Below are 14,544 nucleotides of genomic sequence, written 5' to 3'. Positions count from 1 at the left end.
ATCAAAATCCAAATATTTTTACTTCCTGGAAAGCAACATATACTCCTCCCATTATATAATGGGAGGAGTAACTTTTGAAGTGACATGAGTGGCAGCATGGGACGGTGGTACAGTATTTTTGGTATTAAACCCCAAAAACTACGGTTGCATCCTGGTGGATGAATTGTGTTCTTTTTATGGAATCCAAAATTTGTGACAGTTAGATTATACGCAAAATATTTTTGAACTTCTTAACACTTTTGAACAGGCTATGTCCTGCCCCAACATCCTGTTTCATCTGAAAAAATGTCATATTACGGGAGCAAGACATCCTTGTGACTTTAAACTCGACTCAAAGACAAAACTCCCATTCAAGCCAATCAAAATATAACTGGTATTAATCTGAATGGATATGATTTCAAAGCCAGTCTCTATGCTGATTATATTTTATTAACATTATCTAACCCAACCCACTCAATACCACACTTGTTAAAACTTATAGAAGCATTTGGTCAACTTTCTGGATACAAAATCAATTGCAGTAAAAGTGAGGCTATCCTCCTTAACCAATATACCTTTGCAGCCCACCTTGGCTTTGCACCCTTTGTCTGGAAACCTCAAGGTATGAAGTACCTCGGGATAAATATCAGATCCCCAGTTAGCAAGATATTCGACTTAAATGGCCCTAGCATTTTAAAAGTAATTAGAGAGGATATAAGGAGATGGACAGTCCTACCTTTATCGCTATGGGGCAGAGCAGAGGTGATAAAGATGAACTTTCTACCCAGACTCTCCTTCCTTATATCAGCCATACCATTAAAGTTTCCCCAGCAATGGTTTAAGGAAATTGACAAATTATTTTCAAGTTTCCTATGGCGGGACAAGAAGCCCAGAATCAACCGTAAAAAACTGGCCATGCCCAGAAACAAGGGTGGCCTGGGTGTTCCTGATATTCATCTTTATTATTTAGCATACAATGCAAGATTCCCACTGTCATGGGCATACAAAGATAAGAATCAATATGCAGTAGGTAGTTGGGAGTGGCTGGAGGAGAGGGTCATATCTGAATACAAGTCGATCTCTATAACGTCATTATGATACCACCCCAAATATAATGTTAAAATAGATAATTGATTTTTCTTGTGAAATTGCAAAGGCAGTACACAAACGATTGTTTATTAATGGCGTGTCTCTACCATCTTGTTCAATATGGAATAATCCACTGTTAACTGCAGGCGGTACAACACTGACAAAGAGCACTTGGCAACACCAAAATATCACTCAGATTGGACAGGTTATAAGGGACGGAGATATTATACCATTCCATGAGCTGAAAATGCAGTTTGGCCTGAATGATTTCTATAACACTTACAGCTGAGATCTACCTTAAAAAATTTCACATCCAAGGGAATCATACTGGGATCTAAAAGTGTCCTTGATGGCAAACTGAGGGATGCTACTACTGGGCGAGGAACTGTCTCAGCTATATATAAGTTATTAAGTCTATCCCTCCCTGACAGCACTATCCCCACCAAATTACAATGGGAACGAGACATTGGTTCACCCCTCACTGTGGATCAATGGGACTCAATATTGAAGCATTCAACTGTGTGAGATATAAAATTATCCAAATGAAGGTCATACATAGGGCTTATATTACACCACATAAGTTAAAAAAAAAATGAACCCAAATGCTTCTGAATTGTGCTGGCATGGCTGTGGTCACATGGTCCTGTCCAATGGTAGAAAGATTCTGGACTGAGGTAATTGATGTTTTACAGGTGATAATGAATGTTCATATTCCTCAATGTCCTGTTGTATGCATATTGGGAAATAGAGTGGAAAATACACATGCAAGAACTACACAACATATTGTCGCACTAGCCTTTCTCTCTGTAAAGAGGACAATACTTATGAACTGGAACCGTAAACCGGACTGCTATAATAAACATAACTGGCTGAAGGACTTCTTGGACTTATTATCGATGGAGAGTGCAGCCTCAACCCTTAAAGACTATGATAATGGTCTAGGTGCCCCATGGACTCTCATTAGAGAATACATGAATAATGGAATATTAACCTGACTCGAAAGTATGTATGCATGTGTATGCATGTGCCACATGATTGTGAGTAGGACCTGAGCTGATGTAAGGTATAACCCATGGTCTTGAGACTGGGGTGATGATGTTAGAGTGGCATGTTGGCCGTGGCAGATCAGTGATGTCTGGAAAGATGATCATCCCCAACCTGTACCAACCCCCCCCCCCCCCCCCCCCCACCCCACCCCCCGGCTAGGCTCTGGGTGCCTGGTGTGCTCTGTGCCCCCACGGGAGAATGAGGCCTCTTCTCCCTGTCTTAATGTGTGTGTCATCGTAATGTATGTTTTTTTTTTTTTTGAGATGATGTCTTGTGATTTTGATGTTGTCATTGTCTTTTGTGTCCTTTGGAAAATTTAAAAATTCTAAAAAAAAACAAAAAAAAACCCACAAAACTCAACAGAAATGCGTGTAGGCAGGCTAAAACAAGGGTGATGCAATTACATCTCTATCCTTGAGCTAGTGTAATATTGCACGGGTCACTGGGGCATAATTTACGAGCGCTAATCCTTTTTTTGGATTCAACTACATTCTTCACGTTGATGCATGGCCGCCCAAAGATACAGAAACATTCTTGCGATGCTAGCTGCTCTTGGGTGGAAACTTCCCCCTATTCGCTAGGCAAGGTGCAGTCATCGCTGCCACATACATCCTCCGTCACCCTCTCGGTGGGGATTACGGAGGATTACAATACTGACGTTTATGTATAGCAAGCCAAACACGCGTCTTCATAAATTCGGTTATAGGAGGTGGCAGTGATAAGAGAGACTCCAGGCTGCTCTCCCCCTCTGCATTCTTTTACATTGAGTCTCCCAGGAGGAAATGGAGTTTCATTAATGGTTCATGTAGTGGCGGTCAAGTTTCACAGGCTTATGAACACAAATTGGTTAGCCTCCTGCTCATATAGTTTCGCCAAAGTGTAGTTCCCCACATTCCTCCATATGGGAGGAAGAGATCACTTATCTATCAGGCTACAATTCTGTTTCCAGGCAATTTAACACACAAGACACACAATTCCTATTTGAAAATGTAGAATGTTTTGCACACTTTGGGGATCTAATTTGAAGTTCCGGCCTTCAGAATGAATCATCATGATCCACTCCCACAGTTTGGTCGCTCGTTTCTGTCCACATGGCGGCAGTGCAGACTGTTGAAAACCCTCTCTCTCCTCTCAGGCTGTCATGTTCAAAATCTCCCTTCACCACCTTGTGCAGATCCTCCCTCTGTGCTCCTTTTTGGTTTTATGACCTGATGTAATTCATAATATTCATAATACGTTCGCCGGGCAAATTAATTCAGAGATACCCCATTACTGCTCTCATATTCTCCCCATCCATTTGCAGTGCAGTCTGTTATTCTCACATGCCAGGCGGTAATGCGTGTCACTTTTTCATTCATCACCCATTTAAGGGAATGTGAGGATTACATATGTATCCGGTGCGTCATTAAAAGACTGTTGCGTGTATTCAGCGGATAATTCAATGTGTAATTGATTTATCCCCCTCTCTCTCCTTTATTACATGTGTATCTAGCGTATTATTAAATGAGCACACTGCACATGTGTTCGGCAGTTAATTCAATATGTAACTGATTAGCCTCAACTGAAGTAAGAGTAAAAGCAGGCTCCTTGAATTACTTGGCAAATGAAATAGTGTAAGCTGCATTACTTCACCATTTCATTATTTCACAGGATGATGAGACGGCCGCTCTCTAAATCACATTCCAGCAGGAATTACCACCAGAGACAGCTGATGGGGCGCTTTATAGACGGGCGTTATTAGCCGCAGAATGACCGGCGGCCATTTATATGGCTTTTAACACAATAGAGCATTGGGCGAATTCATTAAACCTCCCAAAACCACACATTCCCAGGGTTTTAAAGAGGCACTTACTGGGGAAACAAGACAGTGAGGAATATATGGCGGCAGGAGGGATGGAGGGATGATGGCAGGAGGAGAGAGGAGGGGAGGAGAAGCGGGACGGACGGAGGGAGGGAGGGAGGGAGGGAGGGAGGCCGCGGCGCTCTCATGACTCTGTCACCCCATCCTTCACTGTGAGCCAGAGGATCAAATGCCAGACCAATCAATCGTCCGCCAAGCAGACATCTATAGCACGGGCCATGATGGCATTTAACTCCCCAGGGTGCGTATCAATAAAATAAAAAAGAAATCATAAAAAATGGATTGTCCCCAAACAACCTGCCCACCCACACCATCAAGCCAGCCTCGCCTTCACATCGTCATCTCTCTTTTCGCTCTCTCTCTCTACCATCTCTCTCTATCTAATCTGTCCTTTGTCCTTTCTGATGCTTATTTTTGCCTATATATCCATCTCTCCCTCTCTGTCTGTCGCCATTCTTTCATTGTGTTTGATTGATGTGCTACAGACAGGCTCGGCACTGTTTCGAGCCACTCAGAAGGCCTGTGGTCGTCTCTGACAATGCAGCACGGGGGAAAAGTCCAGCTGCAATGGCGACCAACCACCCACACACACACACACACACACACACACTTGCACACACACACCCACACTCTTTGAAAACTGATGACGCTTTAATCTGACACTGAATCATCATGGAGTTTGACCCCCGGTGGCCTTGCCAGACCCATTACCACATTCATTTGCATGTTAACCACCGAGGCAAAGCCCATCCCCCGGCCCTGCCGCCTATAGCTCCCGCCGTGATGTGACAGGGGCACAATGGGACGCGCGCCGCCAGAATACCAAAGCTCGCCCGCTCCCCTACTATTGTTTGGCCAGGAGGATGAAGTACGGAGCAGTTTATCAAGTCAAGAGGTCAAACCATCAATACGCCTCTTACAAATGTGGACGGCTGTCACATACACTCGCCGCGAGGGGAGAAGACGGCTAGAGATTAACGTGGGTTGTATTCTTTCTTTCTTTCTTTGCGTCTCCCCATCTGGCTGGAAGCTGTGCCAGGCCTAGCACCTGTAGCAAAAACCCTTAATCTACCAGTGTCAACGCACCCAGAGACGTCGCAGGACTTGAGATCTCCGCTGCTCAAAGCATATGCTGCATCACTGAATCGTGCCAGAACCTCCCCCCCCCCCAGTGCTTCCCCTCCCTGTTTCCCTCTCATGGTTCCCTCTGTCTCGGTTAAGCAAACAGAAAAATCAGAGGAAAGGCTGCCCTCTCTCCTTCGGAAAAGAAAAAAAACAAAAAAAAACAATTTGCAGCACAAGCCCTGTTCCAAGTGGGGTGAATTACCCGGCTACATCCTGCAAATCAATAATATTCACACTCCTCATCGAACTGGAGCTAAAATTGAGCTGAGATAAACTGAACTTAACTGAGCCAGCGCCACGAATTTGATAGGAACTGCGAAAAAGTATAAATCATGAACTAATACGAGCTGCGGAGCGTTCTATTTAAGATCCTGCCGAGCCGCCGGCTGTGTCTTTCCTTGTTCTCGTGTCTCTTTCTCTAAGCATCTGCCATGAATACAGCATAAATATTTTGGCAGGTGGTGTTTGGAGGATATTAGAGCACAAGCGCTGAGCGCTCAGGGATATCGATTTTGCTTTAGCTGCCAAGAGCCATGGCTCTACTGGCATCGATACATCGAGGAGAGGAGGGCGGATGAGAGGAATGACCTTGAGCCAGGAAGCAAACTTGACAAATAAGCCCCAGGAAGGAAATGCAGGGGCGAAACGAAACGCTGAAGACGTCAGGCTGCAGCCACTTAGGGGTGACACTGTGTGAGACAGTGAGGGGAACGGCAGAGATCAAGGTGATGGATTTGCGGAGGAGTGTTTGCTCACTGATGTTTGAAACGATCCCTCTTGCTTCCAATTGCTATCGATTCGGTAGCAGTATTCCATTTGGGGAAGCCACCTGAGCGTCTGCTCGGAGGAAAGCTGAGGGTGAGGCAGTATCATGAAAACCATAACTTCTTTTCCTGCGTGATTGCCTCCTTGGGGGTTGACCCCGTGTTTAGATTCCTGGAGCGATTTAGCTAATCTGCTTATTTCAGAGAGTTTGTTGATGCTGCAGACTGTTTTGGGTCAAGGGGAAATGGAGTCTAACTGATGCTGACATGCTCCAAGAATAAATAACACCTGAAACAACAAGCACAAACTCGATCTTTCTTTTACCGGGTCGTAAGAAAATGTATCCAAGACCAATTAAAAACCACGGGACACCATCCTTCAGAAGCAACGCTGGAAACTCTCAACTGCTGTAAAAAGAAAAAAAAGTGCTTACTGATAAATATGGCAATGCTGATAGGCCCGAGTCCAACAAAACCATCAACTTGTTTATTCATCTGATGCAGTCGTCCATGTGGAAATGAAGTGTGAGAGCACAGTTGTACTCCTACAACGCCGGTCCTCCGCTGGTTATCAGCGCAGCGCTCTGTTGTGCAACTTAGTGGAGGTAACCTTCAGATTTATTAGGTCATGTTTTAGGATCTGCGCTGCTCCCCACCCCAACAACACCATTACCACTGCCAGCACCTCGCTTTCTCTGCCCTCTATCTTTTCTCCGCTCTATTCTTCGTCTGTCACACACACAAACACACAGACACACAAACACACACACGACTCACAATCCTCAATCCTCCGCCTGCCTCTCTTTCTGTCTCTGTCTTTCGCTCTTTCATTCCACAGAGATGATTTATTTTGTCTCTCCCCTCTCCTCCTCCAGTCCTCGGCGGCCCTCGGGGTCAACGCCGAGCTCCATCACTCTGTCTGGAGTCTTAATCCCCACACTGGAGACGCCCGTGCCAATACAGGAGAATAACAGATTAAAAAACACAGCCAAAGCCCTGAGCCTCTCACTCTCACTCTCTCTCCCTTTCTTCCTCTCTATCTCTCTCTCTCTCTCTCTCTCTCTCTCTCTCTCCCTCCCTCTTCAAAACGGATAAAGGGAAAAAACAAACTCGGGGAAAGCTACCGGAGTTGAGAGGCAAGTCGTCGACCCGGCGATGACAGAGAAGTTTCCAGCGCGGTGGTTAATGAAGGCGATGCGGCTGAGGCAGAGGCTCTTTGAGTTATAACGGCGGAGCCTCGCGAGGTGACACGACCGCAGGCGTGAAGGTTTCCACTGCGGCGGAAGGGTCTAAAGGAAGACGCGTGGCTGACCCCGACCCAGTCAACATGTAAGTAGCAGAACATAAAGAATAATGAAACCTGAGGCTCCGTTTTCACGAAACTGAAAATAATGACTGTTTCACCTATAGGAGGCCACCGGCAGCTTTTCCACTTTACCAGCGGAACGGGAAGAAAAATAGAGGGATGTTGGCCTGTTTTTTATATAAAGGGAAACACAGAGAAAGGTAAAGGGAGAATCTGGGGGATCTGATGGTCTTCCAAGCATAGAAGCGCTGATATGAGACTTGGTTACTTCTGTGCTAGTGTAACAGAAAGCAAGAGGGGGGTAGGTGGGGGGGGGGCTAATCCTATATGAAGAGAGAAAAAACGGAGAAAATGGTAAGAAAGAAAGTCCGCGGCCTCCAGGGATCCCATAGGCACAAAGAATCCCAGAGCAGCGTGATGCCAGACTACCGGTCCGGGACCAGTTTAGCCACCGAGTCATGCTGATATTTGCATCGCTACACGACCCGGCCAGTGATCCCAGACCAGAATCTTTAACAATGCGGAACCGGTCCTTTCATTCGGATGGGAGCCTCCTGTCCCTGTTGTGGGAGAGACGAGGAGAAGGAGGGGGGAGGAGAGGGGGGGGGGTGCAGCCACCAGAAAGATAATGGCTGTGTCGGTTTCACACTGCTCTTCTCATAAAAGCTGAGCCAGGAGGAAGCTGAGAGGGATGAGGAGTGTGTTTGTGTGTGTGTGTGTGTATGCAAGATTGTACATGCTCGAATGTGTGTGTGTATGCGTTAGGGTTAGATCAACATATCGGATTGCCAATATATCGGGTCGATATTGGCCTTTTATTAAATATCAGATATCGGTCAGTCAGTGTCATACACTGCCAATGTGATGGAGGTTCTTTTCTGACCACAGATACCAAAAAAAATCTGTAAAACCCACAATTAAATCTTAATTTCTTTGCACAAATGATTTACAGACTTTTTCTTCATTTAAAGGCTTAATGTATCCCAGAGTTTCCTCGACCACTGAATAGGTGAGGTAGGTCTCCCTGCCTTAAAGAGCTGCTGACACTAAAATAATTTCATTAGTCTGGGTTTCAATGTGAAGGGTTTTAGTGTCCCATGATGGTCTAAATGCTGTTTCAGAGGCTTTTCCACCCTGACAAGAATACAATTCTGGGGGGAAACAGTGGAAATACTTTTTTTTTTTTGGCAAGAAAAAGGTCAAATTTAAAGATATTGAATATCAGCACAAAGTATCAGTATCGGTATCAGCCTTCAAAAACCCATATCAGCCAAATCCTAGTCTGCATCTGTGTGTGTGTGTGTGTGTGTGTGTGTGTGTGCTGAGAGGCTCATTGTTCACTCCTCCACACCTCTGTGACTCTTTGAGAGGATGAGAGGGGTGTGGGTGGGTGGAGGTGGGGGGGGGGCAGACTCCTGCTGACCAGGACCGCATGCCCCCCCCCCCCCCCCCTTCTCTCTGTTCCTGGGGCCCTAACAGGGTCTGAGGCCCTGACAATAGGGCCCTCCTCCTCCTCCTCTCCCATGGCTGCAGCGCTGCCAGTATGGAGACACGCTGCTGGCTCATTGTGACTCGCTGGACTCTGACAGCACAGCCTACACTCACAATGTGTTTAATGGACACGGCTGCATGTGGCGCTTCACCCCCCCCCCACACACACCTACCCCCCCACCCCCACACACACACACACACACACACACACACACGATGCGCCGCCTGAGCTCCGTCTGCGTGGTGCTGACGGCAGGTGGGGGCCTGGCTGGAGGGTGAGGTCATCTATATGGGGATGATGGAGAGGAAAGAGACAGGATGGGGGGGTGGAGGGGTGGGGGTGACAGAGAGGCTGAGGTCATTGTCTGCGCGGACACTGGGTTAGACAGACCAAGGCGAGTTTATCTGCAGGAGTAAAGCGGATTAAGATGAGAGATGTGTTAAGAGAGGTAAGAGGAGGTAAACAGGCAGAGGCGGAGAAAAAGAGAGAGAGATAGGGAGGGATGGCGAGAGGGAAAAAAACAGGAGGGGGGGAGAACAAACCCGAGAGAGAGAGAGAGGGAGAGAGTGGGGGGGGGGGAGGTTCATGATAAGTTCATAACCACACAAGACAAACAACAAACAACCCATGGAGACTCTTTCTCCGCAAGTGGTTTCATAGCGAGATGCACTGTGTTTGATTAGCCTGCACTCTCTCTCACCCCCACATCCCTATGTTTGTGTGTGTGTGTGTGTGTGTGTGTGTGTGTGTGTGTGCCACTCTCCTCCCGAGCGTGGAATCTGCTGCCAGTGTGTCTTTCTCTTAGAAAACGGCAAAATGCTGCCCGCTGTCTTGTTAGAGCGGTGATTGATTGAGCGGGTCTGGCAGTCCTGAGCCCCCTGCTCGGTTCATTTGTTATACATTTATAGTTCATAATCCATCTGCTCGCACCTCTTCACATTCCGTCTAATTTTTCATCCTACTTTTGTATGAGAGGGGGCTCATTTTTCTATGCGGCTGTGATAGATTGTTTAGTGTCTGCTGTCTATAATTGGCCCTCGCCCAGATAGTGGGAAGGCTCACATGTGTTTATCATTACGGCTCGCGTCTAGGTGGAGATCTCTTTATCACGGCTCACAATGGATGTCTAAACTTCCAATGCAACTTTCAAATCAAAGGGCTAAAGTGATTGATTGAGCCGTTCCTGAGCCTTATTTGGATCGTTTTAAAAGTAGAGGAGTGTGTTGTACAGCTGCTGCGCGATTGCAGTTTTCAGTGAGGCCTTCGGATAATGGACAACACGGTCTGTTTTAGGTAACTTTTCCCCTTATTTTTATTTAAAAGTGGAGTTGACCCCTTCTGCGTCCCTCCAGCAGGTGTCAGTAGAGGACCATGTATGAGAGAGCGGAGGCTGAGTCATTCAGAGTTTACCATCTGTTGCTCTGCAAGAGGTCTTGGGAGACTCCAGACACAGGAGGTAGACCTAAATCTTGTTACTCAGCCTCTCTTCCCCTTTTGTATTCATCTCCACATTTCTCAGTCCTTTCTTTCTTGCTCACTTCCATATTAAGAGTTTATATTACAACAGAGCTCCAGCCAGGCCGAGGTTTAGAGGTCTTTCCAACCTTTGGGTCAGGACCCATGTGTGATCCTTGGACACTGAAATGGGGTCTGCTGGAAAAAAAATCCTGTATCAAAATTATTTTAATGATAGCTTAGCATTAATTTGAAATGAAAAACTGATTTCCAGCGGCTTATGGGCTGCACACAAGCCACTGTAAAACCACTCCGCCTGCCTATGGGTTCGTATTAACAGCTTGCGAGAGCAGCTTGGTTTCTCACCTTCTGAAAAATGAAACAACGTACTTATCCCATAGGCCTTGCATAAACTACAGGACAATGTAAACCAACGGCGGTAATGTATTTCAAATGTTGCAGCCACAGGAATTCTCTAACCTCCATTTGGGGTTTGCCTGCCAAAAAAGGTTGTAAAGATCTGGGATTAGTGTTGACTATGGGGATGACCTATTTCCAGAAGAGAGATATTACTGGTATAAAAAGAAATTGAACAGATTTAAGAACAACTGCTACTTCACCTAAGTTTTACTCAAAGCCGAGTGAGAGTAATTGTCTTGAACGTTATTCCAGCCAAAGATAAACTCACTAAAAAACAAAAAGAAAGTACTTAGTTATATTTGAGCCAAAACCTTCCCACCGAAAAATAACAGATTTCCTATTTTGCCTCGGTTCTTTGCAGATAATTTGATGGCTCATTATCAGCCAAAGGTTTGTGGATGAATTCTTTTTAGATCCTATCAACAACGCAACAGAATCAGTTATGGCACATTTAGTACAGAATGACTTTTTTTTTTTTTTTTACTGTAAATCCCAAATGCCATTATATTCACTATGTTATGTTATAAAATAGTAAGTAAAAGTAGGATTAATCTTCCCAGAAAAGTAGTGTTTAGTGCTCTAAAAATCTACTCAGTATACTAACTACAGTAGTTATAAGCAGTTACTTTCCTCCTCTGAATTTTTAGGAGTTGTTAACTATAGGGAGAAGATTGATGGACATGTACTTCATCTCATCCTAATGCAAATAGGTTAAAGCAATAGCACATGTTGGCTAGGAATCAGAGTTAGGAAATCGCTTGTGGTTTCTGTGTATCCATATCAACCAAATTCCCTGGTGAAAACATATTTTTAGCTCATATTCAGCACAACACAAATTTAGGATGTCATTGAAGGAAAAGACTCCAGGCTTTGTTTGATTTACCAGCTCAGAGGAAGTAGTATCACACAACATCTACTCTTCCAGCATGAATTATTACTGCAGATCTAGTTATGTCCTGAAGTATTTGTGCTCAAAACCAATATGCTGGCTGCAGTGCAGTGCAGTGCGGCATATATACAGGCAAGCAGCTGGCTAAACCAGTCTGCAGGCTACAGTGGAGGGCAGCACATACAAGCCGACACTGTGATTATGATCAGACAAAGGTGCTCCAAAAATAACAGTGTAATAGTGAGAGCTCTTTTCAGTGTCAGGCAGCAACCCATCCACAACCCCCTCAGTGGGTGTTGTAATCTGCATGGATGAGTGAGTCCTGCGTGTGTGTGTGAGGCAGAAAGAGACAGAGAGGAAGAGAGTCCTCAGAGTGAAGCGAGGGAGGTGTGTAATGAGAAAGAGGGAGCTGTTTAACGGAGGTGGAAGAGGACCGACTGTCTGATCTCTCTCTCTCTCTCTCTCTTTCTCTCTGTACGTGGCAAACGGCGTATACGTTTCGGTGTTGCCGAGGCCCCCGCGGTGGCTCGTTTCCCCCCCTCTCTTTTGTCCTCGTCCCGGAGGTGACGAGGGTCCTTTTGGCCCGGGACACGGCCAGCCATGTTGGAATAAATCTGTCCTGATCGGCGGGGCGGCGTAGCTGTACAACCATTATCTCCTGAGCCCTGTCCTGGCATACTGCGCGCTACTAAGCTCAGGCGGGGAGATGCCATGACAGCTAGCTACTGTATAGGAGCGAAGGGATTGAAAGGGAGGAGGCAAAGGATGGAGTGTGGGGGATAAACTGACAGAGGAAGAGTGAAGTAAAGATGTGAGAGATGGAGAATAACACAACGAGAACTCCTATGCTTTGCCCTCTTTCAACAACTTTGATTTCAAGATTCACGTGTTTCCCGATAGCAAGCAAATAAATGGTTAAAGAAGTGGGTTTGTGTTTTCAATGCTTTGACCAGTTGGGGAAATCTGGGTGGGAAAAAAGGGAACGAGGCAGGCTTTCCCTTTGCTCAGCTACTACCGCCGAGGTGCAATCATTTATTTATATCATCGATCTGCGATGTTCACCGCGCTCCAGGAGTTATCTTGTGATTAAGTGTTGTAATTTACTTTTTTTTTGGTGTACACGCTTTCTTGCAACCTGCCTCGTCGACTTCTACTTCGGTTAGTGATTTCCTGCATTTCCCAGAATGCCTTTTCACAACCCCCAGAGAACATGCCTGAACTTGTTGCTTCCGATACGTAGGTTGAGAGCACACACGATATTGATAGAGATCACAGAGAGAGCAAGGGAGGGTGTTTTTTCAGCTGAGAAAAAGTGAGTCACACCTCTTACTCATAACGCAACATGTCTTGATGCTGCATTGCATTCTGGTCTATTGATATTGAAACTTTTGGGTGGAGAAATTGGTCTCTCTTCCTCTTCTACGATGGATTTCTCCCTGTATGATTGTTGAACGTCTCTTGGTGCAAAATGGCGGCTCTAGAAAGAAGCCCTCGCTCTTTGATTTTGAGGGTCTGACACCAAAACCTGACGTTTACTGTTAATGTTTTAGATAATTGAACATTTTTCAGCTGTTAAACTCCATCGGAGCTGCACTGGAAATATCTCAAAGAAAAATACACCACCAAACAACAAGATGGGCCCAGATATGTAAGGTACACCGCCAACCGCTGTTCTTTAATGGTGACAAAATGTTTTAGAGTGGTTTTCTCCCTTAATGGTCAACACTAGATGATTGTGGTTGCACAGCTCCCAAGTACTAATTTGTGTAAGTATGAAGTAGGGTGTTGCTGAGCAAAACCCTTCCCTGGATAAATACAAGTTTAAAAACATCAATGCATCAGGCGCAGTGGGCAGAAACACAGCTAAGCTAAAGCCAACCATGATGTTCTTTGTTCATAAAGACCTCAGTTATGGGAGTGAAGCACATTTTTCCCTCTAGCTGTATTGAATAGACGGGTGCTGCTTTCTGGGGCCCTGTCACTGCTCTGTGGCAGACACAGTCCAGGCGCAGCCTCAAAGCTGGTTTATTTGTTCTGTGCTCATAAATAGACCGGTTTCATCTTCACCCACGACAGGGAGCAAGGGTGTAATTCCCCATGTTATTTCATTACGCTACATTTTTGCTGCGTTAGTAATACCTAATAGGTTTAGCAGATTGACAAGTAGGGGAGCCAAAAAAAAGCGTGAAGGAGAGAGACAGCTAGAGAGAGAGCCAAAGGTGGAGAGAGCAACTGACAGAGACAGATGTGGATGTGGAGAGAGAAAGAGAGAGAGTGAGAGTTAGAGAAATGAAAGAGCGACTGGCTAAATGAAAGGGACTCAGCAGCGGTTCGCTCCAAGCTCTGCGGTTGCGGGTGTCTGTCCAGGCTTAGCAGCCTGTGGATGAGAAGGGGCCACAGCCGCTAAGATCTGCTGCTGGCTTTGGCCGGCTCAGTCTGCCTCTTTTGGCTTGACGCCCCCCTTCTCCTCCTCTATAAAAGGAGAGTGCTAGCTAACGTCAGTGTGGCCACACTCCTGGTTCTTACGGCCCAGAACAACCCCTGGCTCTTGGGACTGCTTACTCATCTCCACTTGGCCCGGTGCATCACACAACCCCCCCCCCCCCCCTCCTTATTCCCAAGAAGCTCCAGTGGAAAAAGCAACACCCGCAACACATTTTCACGCTTAAAATCTCCCCTCAAAGCGTTTGAACCCCTATCCAACTGTATTTGTCATTTTTTCTTCCTCCTCCTCAGCTCGCCATCATTGAAACACTATAGCCTGCGGGTGATTATGACATTAGTGTGGAAATTATGGTCATGAGAGATAAAAACCGAGAACTGTAATTAAGACTGAGGGTTTTTTACGACGACATGCACAGACATACATCGCAGACGGCTGTGAATTTATAACTCATGATAGACGAGGCATAATGGCGAGGCAATTAGTATTCAGCGCTACGTAGCCCGCCGCTCACGCTCATTCAACTGGCGCTCTCATTCGACCCACACCTCAGATCCCAGTCCCAATCATCTCTAAAGGTTCACACTCTGCTGGAAAATCACAATAATACAGTTTGCTCGGTGAAATAATGGTTTCATTTCAGCTTATGAAATTGCAGTGTAAGGGTAGGGGAT

The sequence above is a fragment of the Centroberyx gerrardi genome, chromosome 10 (genome assembly GCF_048128805.1).
Source record: "Centroberyx gerrardi isolate f3 chromosome 10, fCenGer3.hap1.cur.20231027, whole genome shotgun sequence".
Classification (NCBI taxonomy): domain Eukaryota; kingdom Metazoa; phylum Chordata; class Actinopteri; order Beryciformes; family Berycidae; genus Centroberyx; species Centroberyx gerrardi.
The sequence above is the reverse complement of the archived record's forward strand: the minus strand, read 5'-3'. Positions refer to the sequence as shown.